Consider the following 19,512-nt stretch of genomic DNA (forward strand, 5'->3'; position numbering starts at 1 on the left):
TTCGTTTTATGGTTATCATGTTTGCATGCCTGCATATGCATAAACCGACAAATGCTTTGATGAATATGCTTCAAAATTTGATGCCAAACCTGTGAATCAAAATTTATCTTGCTTTTTACATTTTGAGTGATTTTGATACATTTTGAGAGATAGTGATCGAGTTCATTTATACTCAAAACGAACCCCCCGGGGGGCACCTCGAAATGAGGATGAGATGCTTCCGGCATGGTGATTGGATCTCGCCACCCTGGAGGGTACACTAATAGGTGGGGGATCTGACTCCTCACATCGATGACAGGACGTACTTCCTTCGGGGAGGGTTGTACCGTGGCCGTCACCGGCCACGGTACAACCCTCCCGAAGGACTCAACCACAGTTCCCGCCAATGTTGCTGTTGCGGTGGTCCGGTCATTCAGTTTTATGGTTTAAATCCGTGTGCCTTCGTGGCGTGTCGGAAAGTTAGATGGTTGACTTATACTCGAAATGACATCCAGACAAACTTCCTGAAAATGTATTTTGTGGAAAATGTGACATAATTCTACAAATGTTTGTGTAAAGGTCACATAACCAAATTTCAAAGCTCAAAGCGTTTTTGAGTTACCATGTTCGCAGACAAATAAACATAATACCCAAATTATGTTTTCAGGACTCAGTGATATTTGGAAAGTGGAAATTTATCAAAATTTTGAATTCATTTTTTATGTTTATAATGCTTATTACTATTTGTATATTTCGTGGATGAAAAAAGTAACTATCTTCAAATAAATATTTACTCTCAAATTTTCATTAAATATAGAAAATTGCCAACTTACTTTATGGCATAAAACCATTTAGTATTGCAACGCATTATTATCAGTTTCCATTAAATGTTAGCCAATATTAACTTAGCTTCAACATGAATTGTGACAGTTGCATGTTTAAGTCATTCTCTAGGCTGAAGAATTTCCTATTTCTAATACCTGGAACGTCCTAAGGAGAAGTACAGAAAAATTAATCACTTTGTTATATATATACAAAAAAAAATCTGTATTTCTCCAATAGGGTTTCTTGGAAAATTTGTTTTATATTTTCTATTACTTTATCCTTAAAATAATATTAAAAAGTCACGAGGCTGAATTTTTTTCAAAAATTCAGCTTCGTAAATAAATAAAAGTTCTACTAGCAATATTTTTAAATAATTAACTTGTATGTGAATACTATTCTGTATCAATCGGTGATTTTTTTTTAATGTTTAACAAAATTTGATTATTTTACGACAGTAGATTAAAAATAAGAAAAGGAAAATTTAATTTCAAAACTTTGTAACTTTCTAAAATAACGGTTGGCAGTGCGCATCGGTTATTTGCGAGTTAAAATTAGCTTTGTTATGCTTTGTCTTGCCAGAGCGAACAAGAAAAAATATCTTTTCCGCTACTGATTTGCTTACGATAGGTGTTTTACTATCGGTTTGGAGTCTTAAACTTCTGAAATGATCTAAACAAAAGATTGTTGTGCTCACATTATATATGTTTCCAAAAGCAGTTGTTTTTATATGATTATGTGCTAGCTAACTAGCAGTGTGCTAAAAAACTAATTAGCAGACTTTATCAAAGAATTCCCGTTCGTTCAGAGAAGTTCAAATAATAATAAAATAATATAAGTATTCATTCATTTCAAATGTGTTAGCTATTGATTTCTAAAAGAATACATTTTTCATCTTATTTATGGAATAAATCAATCGTCAAGATAGTTAAAAAATTATCTAAAAATTTAAATAATTGCGGTTTTTTACAAAAGATGTGCAGCACAATTAACTGACCTCTTTTAAACTGATATCACGACGCCCAAATATTCTGCTTTTGATTCCTGTCCAGTAATGGATTTAGGTATTTTGCAGCTCTTGACTTTTTTAATAAACCATTTAATTTCACATTTCAACATATTTTGACTTAATAGACATATCCACGATTTATATTAGGTTACATTTTAAATGTGAGTAGCATTTTAAAACTACATATAATTTTAATTATTTTTTATAATAATGATGGCTCGACATTCAAAATGGTACATGATTAGATTCAATACACATTTAATTATATTAATCTTGATATTTACAAATATCATAGTAACCAAATGTACGCAATGAAATAAATAGGAATCTAAACAATTATACTTGATAAAGTGTATTATTATTATTATATTTTATGATCCATAGAATTATTTCTTTCCAAATTTCTTCTCTTTTGCATAGCATCTCCAGGCAGCTGTCAATCGGAAATCTACCACTGATCCTATCAATGAAGTAATTCTAAGTTTTCTAAAAAATTTTCCATGGATTGCATTCATAAGGTTTAAATGCTACTCTTACTTCTTTCTTAAGAGTGCATGGTTTAATAATGCACGATATCCCTTTAATTATTTAACATAATTCTGAATACATTATTTCGCTAAAACATTGAATTACTTCAATCTTAGTGTTAATTTTCATTCAACTTGTAGACTGAAGGGAACAAAATTTTTAATTTAATGTAGCAATTAATAAGGCGATATATAATCCAGTTTCTGATAATAAATTTTCTTAATTAAACTGAAACTGAACAATGTTTGTTACAAAATTCCCGAAGTAATTCAAAAAAAATTCTCAAGTTTTATGCCTTAAAGTATGTATCCAGCCGCTTCAAATTTCGAATGACGGTACGTTTATTTCTCATATATAACTTTTGAAATGAAATTTTTTTAAAAATTATTGTTAAAATAAAACACACACACAAAAAGAAAACTAATGCAAAATTAACAAGCTAAAAAAACGAAAATGTAGAATTTTTCATGCTGTTTTAAATATTATGCGATGTTTAATTTCATCTCGCGCTATAAGAATATGATATAGAATAAAATTTCACAAATGCGTCATAGTAAACTGTGTTAATAAAGTGAACTTCATAATAACGTCTGCTCAATCATACAAAAAATAATTATAAAAATTTGTAAAAATCAAGAAAAATTATTTCTATTATTTCATTGTTTAAAATGTAATTTTTAAATGTTAAGATATCGTAAAAATAATTTTTCTGGGGTAATATTTTTGGAGGACACAGAGGAAAAACACGAAAAGCTTACTTATAGATTAATTGATATTTTAATTAACTTTTGAACTTTAAAAAATATTACATTTCTTTTATCTTAAAAACATCTTCTCTAAACTTCATCAAGATCTGACCAAAACCATAGGTTCCTATAAAAGACGCAAAAACAAATTTTCGTCTTTATATATAAAGAGATGTCTGCAGGTGCGCCGAGGGTCAGAGATCGTTTTTTAAAGTTGAGAGACCAGAAAAACAAGCAGGTATCCGAAGAAAAATTTTAAATCTTATTAAAGATTCAATTCAAATTCATACCATTAAGTATATGCAATTCAGCTGTTGTTTAGTATGTTATGGCACTCAAAATTCAAAACAGACTTTCCAAATTTCACATTGACTTTAATTAATTAATTTTCAGCGAGAAATAATCTTCAAGTTTTAATGCTTTTCAGTAAAGTAAGCAGCTGTCTGAAAATATTATTTTCTGGTGTTGTAACTATATTGTAACCACATGTACTAAGTTCTTAACTCATGTAACGTAATCACAGCTCTTTATTCTACCCTCAAACTCTTTAACAAAGCTAAAAGCAGAATTACATTTTCAGGTGTAATACGAAATAAAAATACACAGTGTCTTTTAAAAATTCTTCAGTTGCTTGCTGTTTGTTATTAATAGATTCAAAAGCATCTGACGGCTGGAATAATTTTTTCTTCTTCTCAGATTAAAGAATAACTCGGAAGATATTTCTCGTAGGACTGTGTCGTTATTCAAACAAAAATTGTCTGTGTTTTATTTTAATTCCTTTAGTCAATTCATTCATTCTTTCTATGAAATTCTTGTTTTCTCCAAGTACTTGATGCCTTTCTGAAATCTTAAATCAATAAATATTTTTCACAATGTCGAAGAATGCACGAGTTTCATAAATTTATAGCTGTTTCGCTTTTATCAAGATAATTTTATATCCCATTTTTAGGTTGTTTGTTTTCCAGACAAATGCATTTGTATGTCTTTTCATTCATGAAATGGTTTTTCAAGTTAATTCACCAGAGTCGCCAGTGTTTGCAAGATTTATTGCAGTAACTGGCGCAATTTTTCTTGCAGTATAACCGACAGGGAAAACCTTCAGAAAACAATGAGTATTGAAAAATGACAGTACTCTCTGAAAATTATTCCTTTTTGCTGCCTATTGATTAAAGTGCAGAAACCTCATAAGTCGGATTTTACTACAGAATAAACAAAATTTTATTTAATTCATTCAACAACAAAAAAGGAAGAAAGAAAACTTTATTGTTGAGTTTTTCGTGCTCAGTTCTACATGAAACTTCAGAAGGGTGAATGAAAAGTATTGTACCTCTTTTGCAACATTTTGCCTCTACAAAAGACAGACAGCAAATATAAAAAGCAATTTGGTCTATGCATATGGCGACACAATCACATGACAAATGTAATTACACATGCCATTTAGCAATTCAATTCTTCGCAACTTACACTGTGTTTCGACTTTAAATCAATTATTCTTTTTATTCTTCAGTAATGAATATCAAAATTAAATTGGAATTCGATACATGCTATAGAGTCATAAATTTAATGCAAAATGATTTTTTTAAAAATACGAGTATTTCAGAGCGTCCACTGTTAATTATGCATTAACGTAAAAGAAGATACTAATCAGACGATTTAATCATAATGGAATTTAGATATTAATTCTCAGACTTAGAATGATATTTTTTAACACACGTTTATAGATTGGTCTTCTGTCTCGAAATAGACATATATGATTAAAAATTGTGTAAAATTATCTGTAATACAGATAGTTAGACTTAAAGCTACCAAATTTAGCTTCTTGTAGAGTATAAACTCAATAAGAAATAGCTTTTCAAAATGCTAATTAGATTTTTTAATGATAAATAATCGATCCTTTTATGTAACTTCAGCACATGCAGACTTAATCAGTTTTAAGAGCACTTTAAAATTCAAAAAGCAACCTTTTAATAATATAAATTGTATTTCCTTAAAAAAAATTTCTCAAATATTTTAACATTTATTTTACAACAATATTTTTCATTGTTTTAACTACTGAATACATGTAATGCGATGATATTAAATGCAATTATCATTAAAATATTAAAAATATTTTTATATTAAATTGTAAAATAAAGTATTTTATGTATGCATATGCTTCTTTCCTATGTTATTAAGATAAAAACTTTTAAATATAAACTAAAATTAGTGGAATTAAGTCTGAAACATTATCATATTACGATGTAGAAATGATTCAAATTGCTTACATTTTTTGATGAAAAATCACATTTGAAACGCACTCTTTTTATTTTCAAAATCTGTTACTTCAGTTTAAGAAATTGACAAAACCAGCCATTAATATAGCAGCAGAATTTTTTCTTTTCCAATTACATAATCGAGAATTCGAATTCTTTGTGGAATCAGTTTTTTGTTGTCAGAAGCGAAGCAACTGGAAGCCAAGGGGGAAGGATATACTAGTAAATGCATCGTACGCTAGTCATAGAGGTCACCATAGAGATGAGATGAAACGTTAATGCCTTCATTTTGCATTCTGAATTCAAATATGATGAAGAACAAAAATATATGATGTCGTTTATTACTATATTAGAAAAAAAAAACACCCAAAAGCCTTTTTGAGATATACTCACAATAACCTTTCAGAATATTAATTAACATTTTGGAGATATCGCATAATTTCTCTTGCTAAGAAGGCAGGTACTATTTACACATTTTAACGCGTTGTTGACAACGGTGAGGGGGCCTAAGAATCATATTATATTTAAGCACCTATTACTCGCCTTAAGCCACTGCATGCAATATCTGTCCAAAATATAGTCTTCATCATACTCACTTCAAAATATGACAACCAATTTTAACAGCTTTCGATTCCACTTGAAAATTGGATGTTTAAAAAAAAAACTGTAAGAAACCACTTTTAAATGTTTTTACAAATTATAATGAAAAAATGAACTTCAAAAATCATCTTTTTTATGAAAGGGTCAGTGTTACGTCAAAATTGCGTACATTCTACTATGCGTAGTTCTTGACATGCGAAATTTTGTTGCAAAAGCTGGAACTACAAGCGATATATGGTATTTGATTGCAACACAGAACAATCACATATCGCGTGCAACAATTTGATAATAAATATACCTAATCAACGCAAGAAGTTTTCTGTCAATGAAATATTTTTGAAAAATTGAATTTCGACATTTTAATATAACAGTAATGAAATATTATTGACGAGTTTCTCAGTTTTTTGGGGAATAGATAACTCATTCGCTCCACACCACATACCCCATTTTTCTCTCCTCTCTTTTATTTTTGACTGATAAAAATTCATTTTTATGTCTACAAGCTGAATCAGCAGGTTTAAAAAATGCTTTTTGGTTACATTGTAATAAAATTCCCAGAGCAAAGCCTTATTGTAACACAGCCAAATATATGAAAAAGCTTGGCGGTTCTTTCTAAAACGCAAATTCAGCCAATACTGAGGGATTTACCCTTCTTACTGTTATGGCGAGAATGAAACATTCTTCACACATTGTTTTCAGTGCTATTTTAGGACGTCATGTTTCGCAGGCGCTGATTCTGGACATTCCCGGAGCATAAATGCATGACATAGTAAAACATAATGAGTTAGTAGAAACGAGACGTAGAAAAACCGAATAAAAAGATAACCCACACATCAGTTGATGTAACACTACTACGAGCGGGTGTCTAGGTTTTCGAAATCGCCTAGTCAATATTTACCTTTTCCAGTCGTATTTCCGCTTAAAGATGTGAAACGCCGAAGTTAGGGTTGGTTAAGTTGGTAAACACTCTATCTCGGAGGAAGTAAGAGAACACTGACATATCCTTGAACTTAGTGGTAACTAAAGGTGCGATGAACGCATCCATTTTTTTCATGATTTATAACTTCATCAAGAAAGAGAAGCGCCAAATGTCTGATCAATTTTTACTTCCTTATATACATAATATAGAGAAAATATAGTCAAAAAATTCGGACTCGAGATTTTGACGAATCTTTACGTCTTAGACCTTTCTGAGTTCGAAAAATACAATTTTGGAAAATCTTCATCCGTTTGTCTATGACAAACGCTTTGAGCTAGACGGTGGGAATTCGGTACACGGGATTTACTCCAAATTTGCAGACTTCTGACAAATTTTGAGCAAACTCCACTCAGAGGAAGTTCTGCTGTCTGGTTGCTCGAATATAAGTTAACTATAATTACAAAACGAAGAGAGCTAGACAGATAAAATTTGGTACACAGATTTGACATATGCAATGTGACCATCTTTTAAATTTTGAGCCAAATCCAACAAGGAATTGATCGTTTGTTGGTCTGTACTTTCAAAAACATGCAAACGCGATCATTCAAAGACGCAATGACTTAAATATATTAAATTTGGAATGTGATTTTGTGACTTTAAGCGTTGTCTTCTATCAAATTTTTGTTGCAACCGTTTTGGAAAAACGCGTCTAGAAAAAAAATTCGTTTTTCGGATGCTATTCGCCGCTTTCCAGGGAGTGTGACAAATATATATATATATATATATATATATATATATATATATATATATATATATATATATATATATATATACAGGGTGTTTATAAAGTCCCGGGCCCATTTTGATGTTTAATAACTCATAAAATAATAAAGATAGATTTAAATTAATAACATAAATGGTTAAATAGACTCAAAAAGTTTCCTGACCCTTGTCAATGCACTTCCACGTGTGCCCCCTTCGTCGCACGGAGAATATCAAGTCGATAGTCAATTTCACGCCAGGTAGCGACAAGCATGTCGGCATCCACAGAGCCATTTGCGCACTTTATGGCGATTAACAATGCCAGAAACATGAAAGGATGCTTCATCGGAGAACATTATGCTCTTCAGAAAATCAGCAGCATCTTCTATCCTCCTCAGCATATCTGTTGCAAAGGCCATCCTCCTAGGCCTATCGTTCGGTTCCAAAACTTGAACAATTTGAACTTTGTATGCATGCAGTCTTAATTTTTTCTTAATAACCTTGTACACCGCCGAAATTGGCATATCCAATTCTGTTGTCGCTGATCTCACAGATATTCTAGGATTGTGTAAAAATGTCTCTCTGACACGCTCAACATCAAAATCACTTGTGCAAGGACGTCTGGAACGTTTCTTATCTTCGATACTTCCAATTTCTAGAAAATTCTTTTTCCACCGCAAGGTGCTGTTTTTGGATGGAGGATCTTTTTGGTAAATTCTTCTGAAATTTCTCTGTGCTTGCACTATCGATTTCATTTCTATGAACCACCATAAAATCTGTGCTTTCTCTTTCTTGTGGTGTATGCATTCTCCTTAATATCCGCTCGAATAAAACATCACATACAAAAGTACTACATAGAACAAACACATCAAAAGTAAACATAACATTGCAATAGTTGACAAAAACAAAAGAGAGAAAAATGCAATTAATAAGCAGACAATATTTAGAAAAGTACAGATATTTAGACTGGAAAATGAAATTATCTGAAATTAACCACACACGCAGACGATATTTACAAAAGTAAAAATATTCAAACCTGAAAAGGAAAATATATGAGTTATTCCATCAATAAATGTCATAAGTGTGTTTATATCTTTATTATTTTATGAGTTATTAAACATCAAAATGGGTCCGGGACTTTATAAACACCCTGTATATTTGTTAATGAATATTTTTTTTCTCTTGGATTTTGTACTACTAAGTGTGAAGGTACAAGTATATTTTAGTTCGAGATATTGGAGATTCACTAATTATTGCTATCAAACGGAAGGAATTTCAGCTTTACAAAAAATTCCTGAAAATGTTCTTAATTATCTTTATTTGCATAAATTTATTATTTTATTTTTCGTAAAGTTTTAGATAGCGTTATTTTATAAAGTGTGTTATTTAATATTTTATTTTGTTGTGAATAATTATTTGTTATTGATTTTGATTATTTACTAACTCAAAAATAGATGCAATTATACATTAAATGAACCATATTATGCCATGGTCAAATAGGCAGCTTGCTATAGACATTCGGAAGATACTGCTTTTAATTTTCAAAATAGATAACTTGATTAAATTCTTATGACTGTCATACAAGATATTTATTTCGCTTTTTTTTAATCAAAACATTTGATTTCTCGAAATATTGTTAAGTAATGTAGAAGTCAGTCCACAAACAAATTCGTCGTTTCTCCTTTAAAAGTTTTTATATTTCAGACTTTAAGAGATGGAACCTCTATCTAGCATTTTGACTTTTCATAAAAAAATGTTTTATGATCTAGAAAAGCAATAAAAGATACCCTTTGAATAAAAAAAATCTGACTGGATGCTTTCTTAAGATAAACCACATCCGCCCGTGAAATGACAATGTGTGAAACCGCTAATCGGAAGCGTCCCTTTGCTATAACGGAAATCAAACTCTGTAATGTCAGAACAAAAAAATAAAAATTGTAGCGCATCAGAGAAATTCCGTCGAAATTGCATCATTTAGAGACAATGTTGCCATTTTGCTTTATAGAAACTTGAAATTTTTCTGTCCAGCGTAAATGGTGTAGGACGTACAAATGATCCCAAAAATGTGAAATAAATCGTATGTTTCAGCCTTTTCTGCGAAATAAATAAATAACCTTTATGCTGGTTCGATAGTCGTTGACAATGGTCACGTATCAAAAAGAAGCTGAATATCAAATCTTCAAGAACACTAGAATTACCTAACTAATGATTTATGGAACGATGTATATAAGGACTAAATATGCATGAAATTTAAAAGATTTTTAGAAAAACTGACTAAGAAAAAAAAATCCATTTAGTTATGCTTAAGTAAAAATAAAATGATTTTTATAAAACAAAGTTTATTTAATCTAACACTGAAAGCTAAATTTTTCTTTTAACATAACATTAATTGCCTTTCTGCGCTTTGTAAAAAATGGAAATAAAGTTATTTTTGGTAATTCATAAGTTACAGATGAATCACAACGTTATCACCAGAATATTCATATGTTAAATGGAATGAAACATATTTTTAACTATATTTAAATTTTATTTGTTATTAAAATTGACTAAAAAAATTGCAGTAATTATAGAACAATAATTATTCAGAGGTTGTTACATGTATATTGATCATTATAATATATTTACTTATTGAAGATAAGTTTTTACTAAATATCAAGAAAGCGACTCAATGTCAAAGTAGACTGTCATTGCTGTTGTTTTGTAGCCAATGGGTTGTTCTCATTTTAATATCTACGTTACTTTAAAAATATTATCATTAAAAATGCATACACCTCCATCTCCTAAAAAAAATCTTAAATTGGGCGGAAAATCTATTATGAATTCTATATAATCTTTACAAAATTATTTTACAATTATAATGTAATAAAAGCGGAAAAACTAAGATATTATTATTTTAGGTGAATACAAATTGAAAATTTGTATTATATAATCAGAAAGCATTTTTGCTTTCACTTTATGAGATTAAATATTTCATTCTGTCAGTTGAATTAAATATCTTTTGCTTAGACAACATTTACAAGTTAACAGACAGTTATTATTATTATTATTATTTTACATATCCAACAAACGCTTATGCAATATAGCTAGCTGTTCTACGCACTATTTTTTGCCGGTACTTTAAGTCTTATCCGTGAAACCAGTGATTTTTATTTTTAATTTAAAATATTTTGAGTACAACTTATTTTAAATTTTTGTGTAAAATGCATAAATCTTTGAAAAATTGTTGATTGGATAAGATAGACAAAATCAGACTGTTAGTTCGCAAGCTTTCTCAAATGTTCTGTTTTTACTTTAATAAATTAATCTATACTTATATATAAAGATCAATGTGTGTGTGTGTGTGTGTTGGCGCTCTACAGAAAAGACCATTTGACCTACAGCTACCAAATTTGGTACGTGTATACCTTGGGGGTCGGGAATGTGCACCTGGAGTCCCTTTTTTTTTGAAATTTTAATTAGAATTTTAATTATTAAATAAAAACTAACTTTCCCGCCAAAAAATCCTTTCATTTTCTCCACCGCCAAATAAATAAAGCTTCAGTTTTTTTTTTTTTTTTCCAACAGCAATGAGGCTAGGGCTAATATTTTTCGGCCGATTATTGCAAACGATTCTGTTTATTTTCTTAATGCTTTATGCATTTAAAATTAAACATTGTTAATGAATCGATCTTTCAGATTCATTCTGAAGTACTTTTGAATTAAACTAAAACAGATTAAAGGAAATTAAAAATTTCTAATCTACATAGCGTTACCCCAACTAGCATAGAAAAAATCACGCATTTGCATTACCGTAACTGGCGTTGAAAATTCCCGCATGCGCATTGTATTCTGATTGTTTACATTTCAACGGAAGCGGACTCGATTTAAATTATTTTTAGGTTAGTTGTATGCTTTTGTAATTAAATTGTATTTATGTTAGTTTAAGTATGTCATTTTTAAGTAATTTTTTTGAACTGTTTTCGACCGATTATTTTAAACGATTCTGTTTATTTTCTTAGTGTTTGATGCATTTAAAATTAAACATTGTTAATTAATATACCTGCTCAAGATGAATCTGAAAAAATTTTGTTGACAAATTCTTGAGATATTACATAAATTAAGAAAGATATTCTTTAGTGCTCATAAGGTTTAAATGCTCAGTGACTCTGTTTTCAGTAATCATATTACAAAAAAAAAAAATGCTTTGTTTCAGTAAAAAATATAATTATATTAATTGCAGATTAATCATTTCCACTTTAATTTAAAGCATAAATTCTACGGGAGCTAACAGAAAATTGGAGAGATACAGATTACGTTATGACTGAAGGCCTTTATAATATTCTGAGTGAATTGAAATTTGAAGTTTTAAAATATTTTAATGAAGAAGCTATTAAAGTTGGAATTACATAAAATAGTTAAGTATTAAAATTTTAACGAGCATTAAGATTGGCTAGTACAAAATAAATATAAAATCAATATAATAAATTAGTAGGTACTTTTGGATCAAAGACCTTGCAGGCAATCATAATTCGAAACAAGGTTAAATATAAAAAATGTGTGGGTTTTATGGTTAAGGTTTTAATGAAATAGGTAATCAAGACATAGAAAATAAGATTTTTTCAGACTCATGGTATCATTAAATATTTTAAAATCGTGTTTTTGATGAACGCAATACACTCTTTATTATACAAAAAATTAAGAACGAAACAACAATAATAAAATGATGGTGTTGCACAATGTTTTTAAATTCAATTTCTATAAGTTCCAAAGTCATTAAACATGAAAGAGGATATATAATTCTCATTTTTAACTGTAAGATTAATATGTTTAATCATAAAAGTAATTTTTGAAATTATTTGTATGAATACTAGAAAATTTTAAAAAGATATACATTTTTGGAAGAAAAAAGAAAAAAAAAAGTAATTTTCTCCTAATTGGAGATTGCTGAATTTTTAGACAATAGTAAACGCCGTCAAAAGAGCAACTTCCTTTACGTTTAACGCAAATTGGATGAATCCTTTTGATACTATAAAATTACTATTTTATGAATGAAGACTGAATGCTCTTCCCTTTCTTACCGGAAATATTCATACTATTTCCGGAAAGGATTACAAGAAACAATGTAATAACTGATCAAATTCCGATAGAAAGACGGTAGAGTAACCGGAGTAATAACGTAAATTCTACTAAAATTAAATTAAAATGCATTTTATCAGCTGTATTATGCAGGATTGTCTTGCCTCTTTAAAAGTGGAAAAATGAAAATTTCTAGAGAAATTGATTGGCGAGAATTTTCAGTAATGTACGTAGAACTCCCCCCCCCCTCCCTCATCGAAGTTTACTAATATTTTCTTATTTGTTATATATAGTCACTTTTTTTTTTTTTTTTTTTGAATTTCGGATGGTGGCCAACAAGAAAGGACAAGCGAAAATTAAAATCAAACTAGGGAATGGCTATTATGAAAAATAGACAGATTATGAATGCTTATTTAAACAAAATTTTAAAAGTTCACGTTCATCTGTCATGTGAAAGAAAATGCCCCCAAAAATATTAGCACTACCTTGCCTTTATTTAAGGTAAATATTCATATTTTGATATAAATATATCTCGTAAATCTGATTTTTTTTTTCGTTCTGAACCACTGATTTATTTCCTGTATTTAAATTAAAGAAAGGTAAAGAAGTCAAATAATATACTACTCTAAAATACAAGTATTTTCTTCTTTCTCCGCGAATAATATTAATATATAATAAATATTGACCATGTAGCATTTTCTCTATTTTTATACTGTTATAAACGGATGTGCTTCCTTATTACAGTGGGCTTCGAGATTTAATCGCCAAGCAGCTGAAATATATTACCAAGATGGTGGTAAAGTCTAGGTAAAATTCCTGCAATCCCATTAACGTACCACCAGTCCCATTCGCGAAATAGCTCGATCTTGATGTGATCCTAAAGTGGCTAAATAAGTTTAGAGCCTCTATAATAAGGAAATACAAATGAATAAATAAATAAAAATAAAACTTAGTGATAAGATAAAGTTCAGATCGTTCAATTTATTCATAAAATATATTTTTATTATAAATTAAATGTACAATAGACTCGCTCTAATCCGACCATAGGGAACCGGACACTTATCGGATTATAGAGAGTGTTCAGATTTTAGATAATTATAGAGACAACACTGAATTAGGTAATGGTACATTTTTATACGTCTGTGAAACAAGAAAACAGTATGTTAAGTAATAAATCTGACAGCCGGCGTCCTGGCATAGGGGTAGCGCGTCTTCCCCGTGATCTGGGCGTCCCGCGTTCGAGTCCCGGTTTGGGCATGGTTGTTCTTCTGTTGTTCTATCTGTGAGATGTGTGAATGTGCCCTCCTGTAAAAAGGGGTTGTGCAAGCGAATGAGTGATGCGTGAGTGGCAAAGTCGTACTCTTGGCCCTAGTTGGCGCTGCTATAAAAAATAAGAGACGTCCCCCTCAGGCTTAAATCGCTGTCTTAGTAACAGCGGGCTTGTCAGTGGCAAGTGCCATAAGAAACAAACAAACAATAAATATGACAAGATGCTGAATTCGAGCATGTTGAATAAAAAAAATCATTCACTAAAAGGGAGATGATTTAAAGCTTTAATAGGAAAGAAAGATCGATCACCAAATAACATGTTCTATAAAGAGAGTCAGAGTAACGAATGCCGGATTAGAAAACGTCTACTGCGTATTAAAATCTAAGAAACGTTGATGCTTTCAGTTCGAACCCCAGTAGCACAAAGATATCGTAAAAAACTGAAAGACATTGTACACTACTGATAATGCTGTAAAATATTATATGTTGTCAAACAATATTTTACAATATCGCATAACATTAGTGTTACTTGTCGAAGTTTCCATTAGCTTGAAATAAAAGATAAGAGATTATTAAAATTTTAAATAAATAACTAAAAAAGATAGCACAAAAAATGTTAAAACTTCTTTTAAAATTTAATGTTCTTTTCAAATTTCAAATATTAAAATAGCATTTCAAATTAAAATAGAAACTTTCAAAATGTTAAATGTTTTCACTCAAAATGCCACATGAGTGTTGATTATCTTCTCGCCAAATAAATGCAACATCAGAAAAACCTCCATTCACAATATTTTAACAACTGAGTCGATGAAAAACTGAAAAGTAGGGCCAGATTCGAATTTTACATTTGTTTAAAGACTACAAAGTAATTATAATTGTCACAATGTTTCGTGCAATCTGAAATTTTCCTTCATATAATGGGACAATATTTAGTTTCATAAACGATTGTTTATATTTCGTAGATGTGTCTACGTAACTCTTTGTTATGATGTTTAAGAAGTTAAAGACATGAAACTATTGAAAAATAGCAATATCTTGTTAATATCAGTAAAGTATTATTAATACATTATTAAATGTAATAATATAATTAAATTTCTAAAAAAACTTGATAAGAATTTAATAAACTTTTAAAAGAAAAATATTTTTGAAATATTTTATTACTAATTTGACTTCAAAAAATAAAATGACAAGCTTAAATATAATTTAGATAGAAATTTTGAAAAGTAATTATAAATCTTCAATATCACAACTTCAGAACACAGAAAATGGAGACTTGTAAATGTGCTGATGTCATTGTTCTCGTAAATCAAATTTTTTTGAATTTCATCCTGTGACGAGGGTTAAAGAAGTTTGACGTAGTGAGTGAATAATCAGAATAACTGGGATAACCAGGTAATAACTTTTTCGTTAATAAATAAAAAATTAATAACATAATAACTCTGCTTATGCTACACTTTGAAACAATGTTTATTAGGAGGCTTTTTGTTTTTTAACAATGACAAAATTCTATTAAAAGATGGCTTGCATAAAATAAAATAATAAGGCAAATCTGCGCATAATATAGATAACTCAGTAAATTGAAAATTTGCTTAGATTATGAAATCTAGCCAAACTTAATACTTCACATTGCTTTTAAAGATCTCAATAGCTTTAACTTGTAACGAATAAAGAATTTTAAATAAAAGAGCCCAAACTGGAATTTCCTTAGTTTATTAAAAGCGGTATTACGTAAGAAAAGGGAGTACATTTTACGACGTCTTTTTTATTTATTTATTTATTATTATTTTTTTGAATAATCATAGAAAGTTAATGATTTTGGAAAATTCCAGAAAGTTACTTTTATTATTCTTTCATTGTTAAATTTGTCACTGAGTAATGGTTTTTAACATTCAGCTTGATAGAAGGATATCTTCTTTTTCTTTAATTTAAATTTTTTAATGCAAACAATTATCGGATGATATTTGGCTTAGTTATATTTAGGGCTCGAAATATCTGAGCCTGATGGTCCAGTATATGATGTAACCTTGTAATATTGAACTGTGGTCAGATGATGAGTATAATACCCGGGTCACATTCTGAAGGGGGTAGTTGGCAAAAGATAATTTTGCTTAGCCAATGGCTATTAATAATATTTATTCAACAAAATGTTTTCAGATATTCTGGATTTTTGAGGAAAAACCATCCGCAAGAACAAGTCATATCTCAATTATTCAATAAATTACAATTAACAAATTTAGTGAAAAGCTTCAATAGTGAAAGATTTGATTCATAAAAACGATTTTACGAATGCTCACAAAATCTGAAAACACGAATCTATTCAAATGAATTAAAGAAATAGAAAATTGTATAAAAGTAGTTATGCACTAAGAAATCAATTCCAAAACAACATTATGACCTGTCTTCACACAAAATAAATGGGAACAATGATTAATCTGTGACGTTTTCTCCTATTTTTGTTTTGTTTCATTCGAAATACAGTTGAATTTCCCGATACCAGCAATATTAAAACATTGGCACTCTTTCATGTATAAATTTTAATTTAAAATTAAGACTAATAAAATAATAGCATACAATTATCACTCTCATATATGCGCACGCGCAGTGTTGGATCAAAATATTTTGAAGTCTTAGGCAGTACACATTATAAGACCTATCAACATATTACATAATATCAACATGCAACAACATATAAATAAAAATAAAACATGCAACAACATATCAATCAATATATAAATATTTTAATTTTTTTCAGTAGCTTAGCAAAAAATATTGTAAAAATGTGTTTATTTATTCAGTTTAATGTGCATTATATTAAGTAATAAATTCTTGAAAAATTAAACAGATACTTGTTAGCTAATGATTTCCTTACTTACAAATAAAAAAATAATTATTATGATACATTATAAAGAAATAATATACTTCAATAAATAAAATTTGTAACGATAAATTATTATTTTAAGCATCTGTCAAAAAATACACGTTAATTTATTTGTTAGTGCCGAATGTAAGTTTCAAGAAGAGAAAAAGTCCAACAGAGTTTTTTGATATAAATAAAACTATTATTGAGCATAGCAACTCACTATTACTTTAAAAAAAATTATATATATAAAATAAACAACCAAACTCCTGCACTCTCTCACTATAAAAATCACTCTATCTATGTATATTCAATTGGTGACGTTTCTATTTGTATATCGTTTCCCTTCTCCAGTATTATTTAAAAATTATTTTAATAAATTCAATGTCAGTTCACATTGTAGTCTTAGTATTTTAAACCTCATAAGTATGTATATTTTTTATGAACTAATTTATTACTTTTCAACTTCATTTTTTTTATTGATTTGTTTGCAGCTCCCCTTACTTAAGATGTCTAATCTTTTTACTTGGAAATCTGCCTCTGTGCATGCGCCTAGTAAATCCTTGTCAACGATCTACCAAATAGGCAGCATGCGAAGTTAAATGATATTGCATTAAGAAAGATACAACTTTCTTGTGATAATATGCAAGGTAATTTAAAACTATTGTTTAATTTTGCTTTTATAAAATAGTATTATGTGAATGTGTTTTCATTTTAAATTATCGTTACAGCATTTAATATTAATTTTTTAATTCTGACCAGTAGATCGAAAAAACATGATAAACGATTTTTGCATGCTGTAGTTTCTATAAGTGGTTAAGTTCTAAAAACTTGAAGTTTTATAAGAAATATAAAGTTTTCTATAGTGAATCCATATAAGGTTTTCTATAGTGAATCCAGAATTCACAAAATGGTAGCCGATACCTAATTGCATAATTGGGTAGATATTGGAATTAATTTAAAGAAGGGTGTTTTATTAGTGTTTCAAATTTAAAATGATAATTCTAGTTATTTTAGGGAATGAAATAAATTAGAAAGTACTGCATTGGCATAATGTCGTATATCATTATGGAAATGTTTGGAGATAAAGTATAGTTTCTTCAAAAATTGTTTCAATTTTTATTTATCTTTGATTCCTGTTTTTGCGTGATTTAATTACTTGCAAAAAATATTTGACTGACATTGTGATATCGTTTTTCGAGATTACTGTGCTTTTCCAACAAACTACAATTTCTTGTTAAAAAAACTAACTTTCATGTGATTTGCTTATTTCGGAAGTTGGTGAAAATTATCTCATCAAGCTTAGTCATCTCTGACTTGGATTGACATCGGCCAAAGGAAATGGAGGTAGATGATTCTTGAGATAAATCGTGAAAGATCGCAGGTTGGTTAACCTCTTTTTTGAGTATCAAGATTATATAATATATTATTTGTATATTTTGGTATTCTGTTTTTTGTCATATTATGCAGATGGTATACAATCATTTATACTTTTATATTGAATCAAATTACATTTCTGTGTTTTTTAATCAGCCTTTTTATAAATTTAAGAGTCTCACGAGAAGGAAATCATCATCAACATAATAAAGATATTGCAATATTTAGAGCAATGACTGTTAGATATGAAAATGAGTTTTCGCTCTTGAATGAGTGAATGTTAAATATCTCTTAGAAAATTTTAAATGTTATTTCAAATTAAATATTTTAAAATTAGAAAAAGAGAAGGAAAAAAATCTGTTTTCTGCTTTATTGTAAAATAATATAATTAATAAAATGATATCTTTATAATAAGTAGTAATAAGATAATAATATAAGTAATAATTGAACCATATCTTTGTAATAAGTAGTAATAAGATAATAATATAAGTAATAATAAAATAATATCTTTATTTTATCCATAAAACAAAAATGTGAAGACTTCCCACTAATTTTATTTTTAAGAGTTCTTATTTGTTAACCCTTTAAAATCGTGATCAAAATTATTTATAGACTTAAAGCATAGCTTTAGAAACCAGTGGAAATGATCTCCCATGTAACTTCCTCTCATATTCTTCCAAAAAGTTATTTGCCCTCTTCTCAGATAAAATTATGGATCTGGAAGGGCTGTGAATACCGCAAGTGCTCAGATTTTTATATTCAGAATTCCACACATGAGATTTAACTTAACAAAGAAAATCGAATATGTATTTTTTGAATGTCTTCGATCTTCTGAAACGAAAAAGTTAATACAGAATTAAAATTTGAGTTACCTGATTACATACCAAATTCCATTTATTTAAATCGTTGGTTCTTGAATTGTCGCGTCTGCATGCATGCAAATGTACGGCAGATTGACAAACGGTGAACCCGTTTTTGGAATTAGTTTAAAATTTATTCTACATTTTGGCTGCTAAGCACGTGCATCAAATTTTATATAACAAGTTCTTTGCTTTTTATAACTATAATCGGTTTAACTTTTATAACTGTATCCCTTGTATTCGGACAGAGAAATAACCTTTTTTCTTTAAAATTTCGCAAAAAATCTACAAATTTAGTATAACTATAAAATAAATTTCATTTTTTTTTTTTTTTTTAGTTGAAAGAGTTTTGGAGCTAATATGGTCAGAGGTATACAGAAATAATTCCAAAAATGTGTTTTTCGATCTCAAGGTGGTCTGAGGCATGCAGATTAGTCTAAATCTCGTGATCGAAATTTTAACAATAACAATATTTAT

This window comes from Argiope bruennichi, chromosome 9, assembly GCF_947563725.1.
Source record: "Argiope bruennichi chromosome 9, qqArgBrue1.1, whole genome shotgun sequence".
Taxonomy (NCBI): Eukaryota; Metazoa; Arthropoda; class Arachnida; order Araneae; family Araneidae; genus Argiope; species Argiope bruennichi.